Consider the following 16,653-nt stretch of genomic DNA (forward strand, 5'->3'; position numbering starts at 1 on the left):
GGGGCTAGGGCATGAAGAGATCTTAATAATTTTGCATATAAAAAAAGGAGAAATTTTTTTATCCTGCCTTGAAAGTGTCTCACTTACCATAGTAAGAGAAAGTCAAGCAAGATGAGAAAATATTTTAAATATTTAAATCATTCTGTGGAAATGCAAAGAGCTAAAATTTTAGCCCCCTGCCCTTTTACTAAACATTCAGGAAAATATACAACATAAACTAAAATGTGCAGCTATATGCACTATATTCATATGTGAGTATATGAAAAATCTCTCTCACACACAAAGTAGTTTAGCTCAATAATTTCTTAGGGAAGAAATATGATGCAGAGAACAAGAACTGCACAGGGACAGGGAGTCTAAGGAAAAGGAGTCCCTAAAATCTCTTTTCTAGGATTCTCAGAAACCTTTTTTTTTTTTTTTTTTTAAATAATACAGAGAAGGGGACGTTCTAGTTATACTTAAACCCAGGGGTAGAATGAACTCTGCCAGTGGTAAGATTGTAAGTGTATCCACCAGACACTCTTTGGCTTCTAACCTAGCATTCAGGTTTAACTTGTCACACACATTAGATTTGCTAGATAAGATACAGAAATTGTAGCTAAATTTGAATTTCAGATTTAAAAAATGATTTTTCAAAATATAAGTATGTCTGAAAAATACATGAAACTTATACTAAAAAAATTATTCATTGCTTAACGAAATTCAAATTTAGCTGTGTCCTATATTTTATCTGCCAAATCTGACAACCATAATATAGATATAAATTTTCTTATTTACTTAAATTTAATTTTTACCCTTTCAATTTGTCTTGTTAGTCTCATTCATCCCCTGTCTCTGCTGCCAGAGTCACTTTCATCTTATTCATCAACTTGATGCTAATACAAGTATATTATTAAATGTCATTTAATGTGATAGAGTACTAGCCTTCCGCCTCTGGTCAACTGAATATATGTGCTTCTTCTTCAGGGAATAACTTCTTGCCATAAAATGTTATTCTGGGATCCAAGGATGAAACTAGACATTCCAAATATTATAATTATGGTGGATACAATTTTAACTTTTCATTTAATAAATTCACCATAGACCAAGCAATATCCTGGGTAATGGAAATAGAAAGTAGAAGAATAAGACAAGATTTTGTCCTTAAAGATCTCACAATGCATTTGGGGAAAAGATGAATAAACAAGGAATTGCAAGACTAGAGGTTTGTACCAGTGGCAGCTAAGTGATAGAATTCCTGTGAAAGTTCAAGGAAGGTGTCTGCTCGGAGATTGTGACAGTAGAAGGTGATTAGAAGTTCATGTATACAATGGAATATTCCTCAGCCATTAGAAATGACAAATACCCACCATTTGCTTCAACATGGATGGAACTGGAGGGTATTATGCTGAGTGAAGTAAGTCAATCGGGGAAGGACAAACATTATATGGTCTCATTCATTTGGGGAATATAAATAATAGTGAAAGGGAATAGAAGGGAAGGGAGAAGAAATGGGTAGGAAATATCAGAAAGGGAGACAGAACATGAAGACTCCTAACTCTGGGAAACGAACTAGGGGTGGTGGAAGTGGAGGAGGGCGGGGGGTGGGGGTGAATGGGTGACGGGCACTGAGGGGGGCACTTGACGGGATGAGCACTGGGTGTTATTCTGTATGTTGAGAAATTGAACACCAATAAAAAATAAATTTATTTAAAAAAAAGTTCATGTATACACTTAAACACAAAAAAAGGGCTTTCCAAGAGAAGGAGTAAGATGAGCAAGGACAAGAATATTTGAGGAGGTTTAGAATGTTCTAAGGCATGAAAGTAGCTCAGTATTTCTAGACCAATAGAATGCATGTAAGATAAACAAGATGATAAATCCTGAAAGAATTTTATACAAATTTTTAAAGGTTTTGGTCTTTATTTTACAGAAGGTGGCAGAAGTCAATGTCTCTTAAGCAGGGCTTTACATTATTAGATACTCTATGTGAGTCAGAGAGACCTCTGGTAGTAAAATTAGAAAGCAATGGTTAGAAGACAAACAGACTGGAGGGAGGGAGATGTGGGAATGTGCTATTCATAATGTGAGGTCGGGGAAACTAGGACATAAGCTAAATCCAGGAGAATAAGCAGATTTCAGGAATGTGATGGATTGAAGAGGTATTTAGTTGGCTGCATTAACAAAATTTACTGATCAGTTCATAGAATGATAGAGAAAAGCCAAGAGGAAGATGAGCCTTAGATAAGTCCACTGTTTTGGGCGCATTAATGGTAAATCTGTCTAATAAGATTAGAACAAAGGATGAGATGTCTGGGTAAGAGACTCATTTAATTGACTAACTCAGTCACAGGGCCAGCTGTGTGATGAGACAAGTGAGACTGTTGCCTGAGGCAAAAAATTTAACTGATTTTAAATTTGTCTCTGTTGCTTGGCTTCCATGAGGAATAATCAGCATAATATTTCCATTTGCTCAAACACTTTTGCCCAAATCCATGGACAGTCCTTTATTAATGGGAAGAAATTTTGTTGAGTTGATCTCTGATTTCAAAACAATATTTATGGAATCCCAATAAGATTTTCCATAGAACTTGACAAACTGACTCTAAAATTGATATAGGCACCATTGGTCCAACAATAGCCAATATACTCTGAACAAAAAAAAGAATGAGGTGGGAGGAATTGCAGTATTAGAATTAATACTTTCTACAATACCCTAGTAATTTAACATTGGTGCTTGAATAAATAAATAGATCATCTCAGCTGAATAGAGTGCCAAGAAACCTATGTATGTAAATTTGATTTATATTGAGGGGGCATTAGAGATCAGTGGGGCAAGTACTGATTGGTTAGTAGCTGTGCTAGTACACCTGATTATCCATGATTATCCATGATTATCCATATAGAAAAGACCAAAAAAAAATGCATTTCAGGTAAAATAAAGACAAACATGAGAGACAATGCTATGAATCTTTTAGAAATCAGTAAAGAAGATTAACTCTGGTTTTGGAGTAGACATTATTTCTTAAGACACAAATTTTGTTCATCTAAAGACCCCAAACAGAAAAAAAAAAACATAAATTGAAAACCACACCCAAATAATTTATAATGGATCAAAACTGAGTTATCTAAATAAACAAGTCCTACAATCAATATGAAAAATATCAGCACCATAGGAAATGGGCAAAAATATAATCACTTCAGAGAAGGAAAACAGAGAAGGAGCAAAAACCTGTATTAAAAGGATAATGAATATTATTATTAAACAGATTGATCAAAGTAACATACAATAAGAAAAGGTTATATTTTCTAGAATGGTAAAAATTAAAATGTTTCACAGTACCAACTGTTGTATATACATACATTATGACTATGTACTGCCTGTTAAGAGTATGAGTCGGTGAATAATTTTTGAAAATATTTTGGCAATATGTAGTAAAATTTCATATGCACAGACCCTATGATCCAATAATTCCATTCCAAGGCACATAGTCTGAAGAAATCTGACACACACCAGGAGACATGCACTAAAAAGCTCAAAAGAGCAACATTCAGAAAATCATTTTAAAAAACTAGAAAAATATTATCAGATGGACAAATCATAGTGGATGCATTGAAGCAAATACAGAGCAGTAAAAATGAGGTATAGGGATCCCTGGGTGGTGCAACGGTTTGGCGCCTGCCTTTGGCCCAGGGCGCGATCCTGGAGACGCGGGATCGAATCCCACGTCGGGCTCCCGGTGCATGGAGCCTGCTTCTCCCTCTGCCTGTGTCTCTGCCTCTCTCTCTCTCTCTCTCTCTCTGTGACTAGCATAAATAAATAAATAAAAAACATATATCTTAAAAAAATAAAAAATAAAAATGAAGTATAGTTGCACAAATTATGAGATGAATTCCAAAATAGTTTTTTAAAAGGACATACAGAAACATACATATTATCTCACTCCATTTACATAGAGTACAAAAACAGATAAAAATACAATAGTTATCTTGAGAAAGAAAGAGGGATACAATTAGAGTGAAATCCAGAGACCATTCAATGTACAGGGGATGTTTTATTTAAACTCAATAATCCCTTATTAATCCATTCATTGATGTTTCATCTTCCTTTCAAATTGTTCATATGCTATATGTATAGTTTTATAGTTCTTTATGTAAATATAATAATTGACACCTCAGTTGCCATGTTTTTAATGTCCTGAAGAGACACAAACCTTGATACTCCTCATGATATTCTTCTGGACATTTTCATGCCTGGTAATTGTTATCACACATTCCAAACCATTTGTTTCTGGCTTCCATTATGAATGACCCAACAATTCTGTTGGTGCTCATTTTTAAAAATACAGTTAACCCTTGAACACAGGTTTAAACTATGTAGGTCTACTTATACATGGATTTTTTCTAAAAATAAATAGAGTACCGTTAAGCGTATTTTCTCTTACAACTTTCTTAGTAACATTTTCTTTTCTCTACTATCATTATAAGAATAGAGTTTATAATATGTATTACATATAAAATATGTGTTAATCAAATGTTTATCCTATCAGTAGGCTTCCAGCCAACAGTAGGCGATTAGTTAAGGTTTGGAGCAGTCAGTAGATTTTTGACTGTTCAGGGGTTGGTACCCCAAACCCCCACATTGTTTGAGGGTCAACTGTATTGTGAATTGTCTACTAGCTAGGTCACTTTCTGATCTTAGGTGTCTGTTTAGTACCTAGTGTTACCATAGCTGCTTGGCTGGCTCCTTTGTCATTGTCCAAGTGTGCACTAGTTATTACCTGAGAAAATGTTGGTGATTTGAATTTTTGAGATCATGGGGTTATCTTTTTTTCCCTACAAACTGTCATATCTCCCTGGTAACCTATGTATTGGTATCTACCTGCAACCAATAGTATTTTGTTGGGCTTTTATGTTTCCTTCATTAAAATGTCTTTCTAAGCATGCTTGTCAATGCTTGTCATGAAATTCCTTTCATTTCAGCTCATCTTGTTAAAACTATTGAGGTTGTCTGAACCTACAGATTATTTCCAATCCCTAAAAGATTTTTGCTTCAGAAATGTCATGTAGTTTCTGCCATCAGCCTAATAAATTTTATCCAGCTCCCAATGTTCTTTCTCCAAATGGAGCCAGTTTAATGACAACTCAATGCATTTCCTCATTGAACTTGACTATAGTTTAATGCACACAAATATTTTAGACTACTGAAAATTGTTACCTCTTCCAGATAATAATGGAAATATTCTTCTAATAATCAGTTTTGAAGGCAATCTAGACATGACCTCAGAAGAGAAAGCCAGTGGTGATTTTGATCAAGTAGGTTAAGTGATTTCCTGCCATATAAGGAGACTATGGTTGCCTAGAGTGAGAGGGGTGGGGTCTATCCAATTCATTTTGCACTGCCCAGCAAAAGATGGTCTAATCTTGGCACTTCTCAAGAAAAGTCCCTGTAGAGGTAGTAGCTTTGGCCAGTAGATTCTGCTGAGCCCTTGAAACCTTAAGTTTCAATCTATAATACATTCCCACCCACTCCTACTCTCCCATTCTTCAACATGTAGTTTCTATACTTCATTGTTGATAAGTAGAAAATTGTTTTTGTTAATTATTCATTAAAGTCTTTTTTTGGATTTGTTGCAAATATGGATTTAAAAAGTGCCAGTTACATTGAATCCAAGAAAACACACACACACACACACACACACACACACACACACAACCATACTATCAACACCATCACAAACACTGCTGCTACCCACAACAACCAGTAATGCTCAAATTGGTGTCATAGGAAGAGAATAAATTTAGAAAGGGCGTTTCCAAAACTGTATAAATATGATTAGATATTTGAGGATTAAGTTTCTCCTTTTTTTAAAAAAAAGATTTTATTTATTCTCAAGAGTCACAGAGAGAGAGAGAGGCAGAGACACAGGCAAAGGGATAAGCAGGCTCCATGCAGGGAGCCTGACGTGGGACTCGATTCCAGGTCTCCAGGATCACACCCTGGGCTGAAGGCGGCGCTAAACCACTGAGCCACCAGGGCTGCCCAAGCTTCTCCTCCTTAATGTAGCTACTACCAGCAAAATTGACTTTCGTAATTACTTGAAAATTTTGATAAAAAAAGAAAATATGAAATACGATTTATTGTCATGTGTGCTTTATAATCAGTTTGTAATAGAGAATGTAATGCAATCACATGCACCAAGTTTTGTTTTGTTTTAAATTTGGCATACACAGAATAAATGCTATTTGTTAAGGTTAACAAAGTGCACACAAAAGCTTTTGCAATCCAGGGTTTAACAGTATAAACTCAGAGGTGTTACCTAGTGGATTTACCTTACATCCCTGAGTTGAATGTGTTTGCAACTGGCTTTGATCAAAACTCAACTAGAGGCAAATCCTCTCCTGCCTAATGAGTTTCAGGTCAATCTGAAGCAGGGTATTGTGAAATCTACAAAGTTGTGGCTAAATCTTGGCTCACAAAGATAAAATGCCCATATTATTACCATTTTTAATTTTAATGCATACACTCTCCAATCTAGTTGTACACTTATATTGTTAAATATTACTATAACATAAAGGCCTAAAGAATTTCTCAAAGATAAATTATTCAAAAGGGGAAAATACTACAAAGAACACTGGTTTGGAATTTAAACAGACCTGGCTTCAAATTCTGTCTATAATTTAGAATTCATGTGATCTGAGGCAAACTACTTGAATTTTCTGTTTGTTTCCTAAGCCTTAAAGTAAAGATAATATTATTTACACTGGGGCTTTGTCAATATTTCAATGTATGGGACACACAAACTGGAGGCAATTTGTTTATATGGGACCTGGTAAAAAAAATTATAATTTCATTAGAATAATCCAGTAACAATATTAGAAAAATATTAATGTTAGTTTGTAGAACACTTCCAAGTTGTTTCATAAGCAATTTGAAGTTGATTCATTAACATAAGGATTTTTGTTTTTATGAAGTCTCAATATTGATTAAATTTTCATGATAGTGTCTTCAAAATATTGTTAGTTGTCATCAATATGAAACCTTTTACAAATAGGTGAAAAAAAAAGTAAAATCTTTTAGAACCATTACAAAATGTACAATTAAATTATATGTAAGGAGTTGAATAACTTTTCTTTAACTTTAGTGATGAATATGACATTAAATTTATTATTGTAATGTGAATATATTTTTATTATAACTTTTTATATAAATACTTACAAAGTAAGATAAGACTTCTGCAGAATTCTGTGTACTTTCTGAGCAATTAATTACTTTAGAAGGCAGTATTAGTTCCAGTTAGATATTGCTCTGTAACCACCCTTATGGCTTAAATTTTATGGCGTAAAGCAAAGTATTTGTCTCACTTTCTCATGAATCTCCAACTCGGGCAGGGCTCAGCAGGGATGACTCATCTTTTTTCCAAGTAGTGTCACTTGGGATAACTTGAATGGGATTAGAGGATCTGTTTTCAGGAAGGACCATTCACCTAACTGACAAGTGGGTGCTGGCTGCTAGATAGGAGCTCATCCATTTCCTGTCAGCCAGGGACCGTGGGTTGTTTCCATGTGAACTTTGTTAGAGGATTACTTGGCTTCCCATAATGTCATGACTACATTTCAGTAGGCTAGCATTCCAAGTGACGGAAGTGGGAGCTGCTGGTCTTTTATCTCGTGGGCTCAGGAATTGGGCATCACTTCTGTTCCATTCTGTTGATGAAGCAGTCACAGAGCCATCCAGATACCAGAGGAGAGAGCAAAGACCTTCACATCTCAAAGGGAGGAGTATGAAAGAATTTACAGCTATCTTTAATCACTGCACTACTTAAAGATAAAGATTTGAAGATACCACACATAGCTTGCAGGTCACAAGACACTTCTTCCACTCATTCCTTCACCTGACTGTGGCTCTTTCTTGTGGATGTCTTCTGTGATCTATGGAACCTGAAAACTTAAATCCCTTTTGCAGAGGGATCCAGTTCCTTGTGGGTGGTGGGCAATAGTACATTTTACATCTAAATATTGATGTAGATGTCCATATAAGAGAGCATCTTCTCTGCCATGCTCAGGGCATTAAGAATAGCTCGCATGTATGTATTCTTCTTGAAGATTATAGATTGCTCATATGCCTGTGCTGTGCTCTGTCCTCCATGGCATATTTCCTATTGACAGAAACCAAGTCCAGGGGTTCTAGCAAACCTATGTCCCTTCAAGTTTGCTGAGTGTAGGGAGGCTACAACATATTTCTGTATGCCTATAACCAGTTGGGGCATATCAGGTATAAAACTTTGATTTACCTCCATAGGATTAGTCATGATTCATAGAAAGTGTCTAGTAAATCATAAAAGGTATATGAATGTAGGGGTCAAATACATGAGCTCATATATTCAGACCATCAGAAGAGCATCAGACTTCAAATTCAAGTTCTATCATGTTCTGGTTCTGTGACCTTATGAGTAAATCAGATTAAAACAAATTTTACTTAGGGTTGCTATAAGGAATAGATAAGGTCCCACAAAGAATGTAGCACCATGCCCGCTATGCACTCTTAGTATATTATTAGTCTAATTATGATAATATAAATCACATCAAACATCCATCTGTAAGTCATATCCAAATCCATGCTTTTCAGTAATGCTTACTTTTATTTTTTCTTAAATTAATAATCTATGGCTTTTTACCCAGTTTTATCCATTTCTTATTTTTACCCATTTTACTTTACAGTTCATGTTCTTTAACTCTTTTCTCTCATTTACATTTGAGATGTTTAAAACATCTCTGATTTCAGTATCACCTGTGGTGTTTGATAACGTGCTATAAATCTCATATACTAAAAAATAAAGAGATTAAGAAATAAACATGTATTTACTAGATCTATAAGTGGAGGCTTCAAATGCATCATTATCCTTTGTTTATAGTTTTGATGCCAGTTTTTTTTTTGATGCCAGTCTTTCAATCTATAGAGCTCAATTTTTATGCAAGATCTAATTGTAAAAAAATTAGAAAACTCTATAGTAACAGAGTTTCAAACTAAAAATTTTATTCATTTGTATATTCATGTGTATAGTAAGCTTGTCTAAGGGAAAAGTTTTAATTTAACTAGCAGAGGTGATTAATAGAGATATAGTCTTCCACTCTTTCCCCTATATACTTCTCTTAAGAGTGGCATCCAGGAGGGGATTGGCATAAGAACACAATATATGGTGCCATCAGCCTCTTGGTGTGCTGGGTGTCACTGAAGAACACAGCCAAAGGGAGAAGAAGCAGAGAAAAAAGGAGCTGAGACTCAGGAAGTGGGAGCCGAGTAGTATCTTCAGGAAGACACCAAGGATGAGTCCAAACAGAGCCACAGTACATCCAATCCACTTGAACCCAGGTAATGTTTAAGAACAAAGGGCATCAATTTTGGTGGAAGCAGAATAGATTGCATATCTGCAGAGGTCAAAGCATCATTAGAGAGTCATAAAGATCCAGTCATTTTGGGAACTTAGCCAAGCAAGATAATAGAACTAGAAGAAAAGGTCAGTCCCTGGAAATGACGGTTCGCAGGAGAAGAGAAGGATGCAGGCTTGGGCGAGATGGCTGAGGTCCTTGGCAAGATTTCATTCTTATGAAATCAGTACTTTGGAGGGCGTTATAAAGTTAACCCCAGTGCACCAAGGGCCTGTGTCAGAAGTGAATCTAAGACAGAGTTTGAAATCTGACCAGAGTCTACGGCCATACCACCCGGAACGCGCGCAATCTCGTCTGATCTCTTGAAATCTGACCAGAGAATCTATAGAGAATGATCTATCTCAAGAGTCTATTATTTGGATGTATTTCCTCTTTGAAGAACAGTAACAAATTATGAATGGCAATTGTACAAAGAGCTGCCTGCTGCTTTATTTTTCACACCAATTAGTCTTTGGGCTAAAGATCTTACCTTCTTAAAATGTAATGGGGAAACGAAGGATCTGATTCCTGCTTCCGTACAAAGAGGCCTATACTATCTCTAATGATCTTCATTGAATAAAAGAAAGCTAATTTCCAGAAGGGAACTTTAGGAACTATTACAAAGGGGATTGGATGGAATGACAAAGGGGATTGGATGGAATGCAGCCCAAAAATGACAATATCTACCACGCTACTACATAAAGGTTTTTGTCAGGGTTTGATAAGTAGATGCTTAGTATTTGATATTTCTTCCTGATTCTTCAGTCTTTCAAGAAAATTATCTACTTTAATACTCTTTTCAAAGAGAGATTTTGGTTTTATCGATCTAGAGTTTCAGATTTTTTTCTTTTGTTGAAAAATATGTTTCAATCTTCTATATCCTTGCCTATTTTCCTTGTGATTTCCTTTAATATATGGAATATATGTATGAACATTCTCCAAGTTGACTATGGGTTTGTCAGTTTTCCCTTATGTGTTTAAGAGTTGTTTTTATCTTGTAATAGTTTCAAAACCTGTAGAATTCTGAAGGCCTTTTTCCTTCATTGTCTGCTAGTATCTAGTCTCAAAGCTGAGGATATCGCATTCCTTAGAGCAAGGTTGGTCAACTGCTCCTACAAAGAGTCAGATAGTAAATGGGTTGTTAGGCCTTGTAAATTGGATAATTTCTGTAGCTACTACTCAGTTTCTGCCTTTGTAGTATGAAAGCAGCCATAGACAATATGCAAATGAGTGGGTTTGCCTGTGTCTCAGTGCAACTTTATTTACAAAATCATGCAGCCCAGGGGCTATGGTTGTACTTTGCTGGCTCTTGTCTTTAGAAAATAAATTCTCCCATTCCTCCTGGAAGATTATAGGATTATAATTGGTTTTCCTGTTGTGTCAGTCCTTAGTTTGGCAGTGGAATAGGTCTACATGTATATTTTCTTTTTTTTTCCATGTATTTTCTCAATTCTATTCTTTGTTACTCTGTTAAAGAATAGTTGAAATCCTTGAAGCAAGTTAATTGTATAACTTTTGTTTTATTTTTTTTTCCTTTGGCAATTAGGAAAAATAACCCTTTCTTTCATCTCACTAATTTTATATGTAGCAGGGTCAATTTTATTATCTACTCCTTTTCCATGTTTGTTTGTTTAAACCAGATTTCTTCATGTTTCTTTTTCACCGTAACATTTTTTAAAATTCTGTTTTTGCCATTTTTGTTTCTTTTAGTGGATTATCTATCTAATAAACTTAAAATATTCCAATTAGCTTTCTAAGATCTATACATATATTATCATGTTCAGTCCCCACAAAGACTGTAGGGACAGTTGTTGCTGCTATACCAAAAGGGAAACTGAAATCCATAAAGGTTATCAAAGTTGTACAAGTTTACTTTGTTGGGATGCCTGGGTGGCTCAGTGGTTGAGCATCTGCCTTTGGCTCAGGGCGTGATCCCGGAGTCTGGGGATGGAGTCCCACATTGAGCTTCCTGTATGGAGCCTGCTTCTTTCTGCCTATGTCTCTGCTTCTCTCTCTCTGTGTCTCATGAATAAATAAATAAAATCTTAAATATATATATATATATTTAAAACAAGTTTACATTGTTAACAAGTGGTGGATCTGATATTCCACTTATTTTAAAATATTTTCTCTGGTATTCTTTGTAAGAAGGTTTTTAATTAGGGAATTTAAACATCTTTTCTAAGATTCCTAGAAAACACTTATTTTCTTAGTTAAATGAGGTTCAGGATAAAAGAAGAAGTAAATGAGTTTCAACAGTCATCTTGAAAAAACTCCCCCTTTACAATATAATGTCCCAAGGGAATTGCACTGGATTTGATTGAAGTTGCTATTAATTATATATTTGCCTAGGAATATATGATGCTGTCTCAAAAAAATTCTTTGAAGCGTGTGTGTGAGTAAGCATGTGCACATGCTTATCTGGAGATCCAGTTTTTTATGTTCTGTGTTCTGAAGGGGAATAATGTGATATTATCATGAAATTAATTTCTGATTTATTTTTTAAATAAGCATAAAATGTTACCCTTCAATATATGTATAGTTAAACCTTTCATTAAACAAATATTGAATATTTACCAGATTCAATATTTTCTACATACTTGGCATATACCAATGAAAAGACAGAAAGAAACCACTGCCAGAATGTAGTTCTGTAGATATATCTTATCAGGAGTTATATGATGTCAATATGAAGTTAGTATGACTTATCAGTGGAGTTTACTCCCCCCAACTTTATTGAGTCATAATTGACAATAATTATACATATTTAGGATATAAAACTTGATGATTTGAAATATGTGTATACTATGAAATAAACAAAATGAAGGCAACATATCCATTACCTCTCCATCCAACGTAGTAATTTTTTTCCCCTTTTGGGGGATAGGACAGCTAAGATTTAATCTCTTAACAAATCTAAAATAATACAGTATTTTGAATTATTGTCACATTGTTTTACATCAGATTTCTAGAACTTTTTTATTTTGCATAACTGAAACTTTGAACCGACAAACATCTCCCCTTATCTTTCACCTCCCAACCTCTGGAAATAACCATTATTTCTCTGCTTCTGTGAGTTCGACTATTTTAGATTCCTCATATAAGAGGTATCATGTAGTATCTGTCTTTCTGTATCTACCTTACTACACTTGTATGTATTCATATATATTGTCATAAAGGCCAGGACATCCCTCTTTTAAAGATTGGATAATATTCCATGGTACATAAGTATGAATATAGTTGCCACATTTTCTTCATTCATTCTATGACAATTATTAGTTTTTTTCCACATTTGGTTATTGAGCATAATCTTGAAATGAACATGGGAGTGAAGATATATCTTTGAGATGTTAATTTTGTTTCCTTCAGATGCATACCTACAACTGTGATTAATGGATAGTATGGTATCACTTTTTAAATTTTTGGAGAAAACTCATTTTACATAAAGGCTGTGCCAGTTAACATTGATGTGATGGCACATCAGGATTCCAATTTCTCTACATCATCACCAACACTTGTTATCTTTGGTCTTTCTGATAATAAACAGTCTAAAAGATGTGAACTAATATTTCATTGTGGTTTTAATTTGCATCTTCCTGATGTTAGTGATTTTGAATACCTTTTCACATACCTGGTACCATTTGTATTTTTTCTTTAAAGAAGTGTTTCTTCAGATTTCTTATTTAGATTATTTGCTATTGAGTTGTATGAGTTTCTTTTTTTTTAAGATTTTTTTATTTATTTATGAGAGACAGAGAGCAAGGCAGAGACATAAGCAGAGGGAGAAGCAGGCTCCATGCAGGGAGCCTGATGTGGGACTTGATTCTGGGATCCTGGGATCATGCCCTGAGCTGACGGCAGACACTCAATGGCAGAGCCACCCAAGCGTCCCTATGAGTTTCTTACATATCTTTTATATTAATCTCATGCAGATATATGGTTTGCAAATATTTTATCCCATTCTGTATGTTGCTTTTAGTCTGTTGATTGTTTCATTTATGTGCAGAAGCATTTTAGTTTGATATAATCCTACTTGACTACTTTTGCTTCTGTTGCCTGTATTCTTGCTGTCATATCAAGAAATCATTGCCCACATCAATGTCAGTAGTTGTATGGTTTCAGATATTATTTTAGACTCATGGTTTCATTCGTATTTAATTCATTTTGAATTCATTTTTGTGTTGGTGTAAGTTAAGGACACCCACATCTTTTTTGCATGAGGATATCCAGTTTTCCAATACCATTTATTGAAGAATTCATTTCCCCATTGTTTGTTCCTGTCGTTGTTGTAGAAGACCAATTGACTATAGACATGTGGATTTATTTATGAGCTCTGTATTCTTTCATTGGTGTATATGTCTGTTTTTACGGCAGCACCACACTGTTTTGATTACTACAACATTGTAATATATTTTGAAATCAAGAAGCATGGTGCCTCTAGTTTTGTTTTTGCTCAAGAATTTTTTGACATTCAGGGTTCATTGTGGCTTTATATGAATTTTAGGATTTTTAGAAATATATAAAAATTGAAATTAGGATTTAAGAAGAGATTATATTGAATCCATAGGTCACTTTGGGTATTATGGGCTTTTAGATATACTAACTCATGCAATTCATGAACATAGGATGTCTTTTCATTTATTTGTATCCTCTTTAATTTTTTAAAGCAATATTTTTAATTTTCAGTGTATAAGTCTTTCACCTGTTTGGTTAACTTTACTTCTAAGGATTTTATTTCTTTTGTTGATATTGTGAGTGAAGAATTTTTTAAATTCTCTTTTCAGATAATTAATTGTGTTTAAAAATACAGCAGATTTCTGGATGTTGAATTTGTATCTGGAAACTTTACTAAATTTATTTATTCTAACTTTTTTCAAAGAAATCGTTAGAATTTTGCACATATATGACTATTTCATATTCTAATAGATATAATTTTACTTCTTTCTTTTTGGATATGAATATTTGTTTGTTTAGTCTAATTGTTCTATATCTTTATTGAAAAGATATGGCAAGATTGGTCATCCTTGCCTTATAATAGATCTTAGAGAGCTTTGAGTTTTCCCCAATTATATTAGATGTGGCCTTGCCATATATGGCCTTTCTTGTGTTAAGGTCAAGTTCCTTGGAGACATAAGAGTTTATAGTCTGTAGACTTGAGAGTTTCAATAAAGAATGGATATTGAACTTTTGTCATTTTTGCTGTTTCTGCATTTTTTGAGATGATCATGCGGTTTTTCTTTTTATGTTAATGTATTTTATCACATCAATTAATTTGCAATGTTAACCAGTTTTGCATCACAGGGATAAAGCTCATTTGCTTATGGTATATGATACTTTCAATGTACTATCAAATTTTATTGAGGATTTTTACATTTATATTCATCAAGGGTACTGACTTATAGTTTTTTCTTGTAGTGTCCTTCTCTGGTGTTGGTATTAGGATGATGCTGGCCTCATAAAAGTAAGTTGGAAGTATTTCTGCTTCTTAGATTTTTGGGAATAGTTTGAGATTTGATATTAATTCTCCTTCAGAATGTTTAAAAGAATTCACGCAATTGTTCATAGAGTGGTGCCCCAGGCCATGATCTCCCCCCACTGAAGAAAACAGAGCAGGAGGGCTCTAGTAGTCTTTGCTACCAATGTGGGAACTGATAGCTTTCACCACCAAAAACACATAGAGTCCTTCGCTGCCACTTACTTCAGCTGGGAGAGGTCCCTAGAGTCCATGCCACTAGCCCTATGGAGAGGGATCCAGTGTTATACTTTTATGAGGCTAGAGCCACCATCCCTCATCCTAGCCCTAGAAGAACCATGTACATGACCAGCACTTGGCTCCATAGCCACCCCACTAGTGCCTACACTGGACAGTAGCACTACCACTGCCCTCATATACAAGCCTGCACCCTGGACTCAAAGTCCAAGAGGGATCCTCTAAGCCATGACTTCCACTCATGGGAGAAAAGGAAATCGGAAGGACCAGAACAGCCTTTGCCACAAAGGACCACAGTAGCTCTCACCACCACCATGTACACATATCCTTAGCCTCACTCACAGTTTTTACCAACACCAACTCTAGCAGATCCAGCTTCCTGGAGTATACGATTCTATGTTTCCCTGGAGCCAGCCAGAACCTCAGCTACACTGAGCTGTGACAGACTGGGAGATGGGTTGACATGTGTAAAATGTTTTCTACAGCCATCTTGGTGTTTGTGTTGTGCTAAATTATTGTAGATGCTTTGTTAGAATTCAATATGGGATTGAGTCCCATATTAGGCTCCCTGCATGGAGCCCGCTTCCTCTCCCTCTGCCTATGTCTCTGCCTCTCTCTGTGTGTGTCTCTCATGAATAAATAGATAAAATCTTAAAAAATAAAAGAAAGAAAGGAAATTTTCGTGAAAGGACTATCCTTTCTCCATTGAATTTCCTTCACCTTTTTGTCAAAAATCAGTCAACTATAATTGTGAAATCTATTTCTCCTTCCTTTTATTTTTAGCAGATTTAAGTTTTATGTTTACAGTAAGTCTCTTATAGACAGTATAAGCCTTGCTTTTTAAATCAAAGCTGAAAATTTCTTTTAGTATGTTTAGATAGTCACATGTAAACTGGTAATTCAAATAGTTGGTTTAAAATTAATTATCCTCATTGGTGTATTTTTTCATTGCATTTTTTCTATATTTTCCTCTATGTCCCTCTAGATTTAATTGAGGATTTTTTATGATTCAATTCCATCTCCTCCATTGACTTCTCTTTAATCAATTTCCTGAGGTTTACAATATACATTGTTAGTAATCTGGGGCACCTTTCAAAAAATAGTATACAATTCCACATGAATTATATCATAGCAATATATTCCCTATTCATCTGTCTCAGTCCTTGTGCCATTGTAGTCATACATTTTATTTTTACACATGCTGTAAGCAAATAATACATTACTATTGTTATCACCTCACTGTATTTTTTTCTTTATAAATAGAATGGCATTAAAAGCACTATATTTCATCTTTATTCTATTTACCATCTTTTTGTTTTCTATAGATTCAAGTTTCTGGCCTATATCACATTCTTTTTAGCATGAAGAGCTTCTCTTAACATTTCTTATAAAATAGGTGTGTTGGCAATAAATCATATTTGTTTTTGTTTGTTAGAGAAAGTCTTTATGTCTCCTTTCTGTTGAAAGATAATTTTTCTGGGTATAGAAATTTTCCTCTTTCTTTCTCTCTCCCGCTCTCTTTCCTTCTTTCATCC

At 34.7% G+C, this 16,653-nt stretch overlaps 1 long non-coding RNA gene across 5 annotated transcripts in view; it reads left to right on the forward strand.

The window, feature by feature from the left end:
* LOC140620150 (uncharacterized) overlaps positions 1 to 16,653 on the forward strand; it is a 145,622-nt gene that overhangs the window by 25,007 nt on the left and 103,962 nt on the right. For all 5 annotated transcript variants that reach the window (XR_012019897.1, XR_012019898.1, XR_012019896.1 and 2 more), the window contains exon 2: positions 14,824 to 14,869. This is a non-coding gene — a long non-coding RNA (uncharacterized lncRNA). The remainder of the gene's footprint in view (positions 1 to 14,823; positions 14,870 to 16,653) is intronic.

Source organism: Canis lupus, chromosome 28 (genome assembly GCF_048164855.1).
Source record: "Canis lupus baileyi chromosome 28, mCanLup2.hap1, whole genome shotgun sequence".
Classification (NCBI taxonomy): domain Eukaryota; kingdom Metazoa; phylum Chordata; class Mammalia; order Carnivora; family Canidae; genus Canis; species Canis lupus.